This window comes from Arachis hypogaea, chromosome 19 (genome assembly GCF_003086295.3).
Source record: "Arachis hypogaea cultivar Tifrunner chromosome 19, arahy.Tifrunner.gnm2.J5K5, whole genome shotgun sequence".
In the NCBI taxonomy this organism is placed as follows: Eukaryota; Viridiplantae; Streptophyta; class Magnoliopsida; order Fabales; family Fabaceae; genus Arachis; species Arachis hypogaea.
The window spans coordinates 148,624,127-148,624,837 of record NC_092054.1 but is presented as its reverse complement, the minus strand read 5'-3'; positions in this window follow the sequence as shown (position 1 = coordinate 148,624,837).

The following is a 711-nucleotide window of genomic DNA, read 5'->3' as shown; positions in this document are numbered from 1 at the left end:
CACTAAAGATAAATAAAGACAGTAGAAAGTACTATTAGGTAGTGTTATATTAGAGAGATAGATACGAAAAAATTGAGACAGAGAGACAGAGATTGAAATAAGAATGAAACTCTAATTTAATTTGCACAAAGTTAGAATTAATTAATTGAAGTAGGGGTATTTTAAGTATAAAATATTATTAAAGTTTCAGTCTCCGTTTCCAAAATTTGCAGTCCTCTATGTTCTCACATTTTAGAGGTACTGAAATATTGAAATTTTGATAACAGAGACTGAAATTTTAGTATCAGTCTCTAAACCAACAAACATGATACTGAGTCCCAATTTTTCAGTCTCCATTCCAATACCTCAAAACAAACCGTCAAACTAGGGGTGCACATGGACTGGCCCGACCCGAAGACTCGACCCGGTCTCGTACATTTTATGGACTAATTTGGTGTGATTTTATTGGGTCTGTGGTCGGATAAGGGTCTCAAAGATAGACCCGGTCATTATTTCGGGTCGAGGCTGGGTCTAGGCGAATCCGGTTTCACTCGACTCATGTGCACCCTAAGAGAACTAAAAAAGATATATATGTTTTAAATTAATTTTAATATTATGTTATATTAATTATAAGCTTATTGTTTTATTTTTAATCATACTTGTTGAATTAGAAAATAGATCAAAGAAGCATTAAATTATAATTTATAAACAAATTCAATTTCAAATATGGAC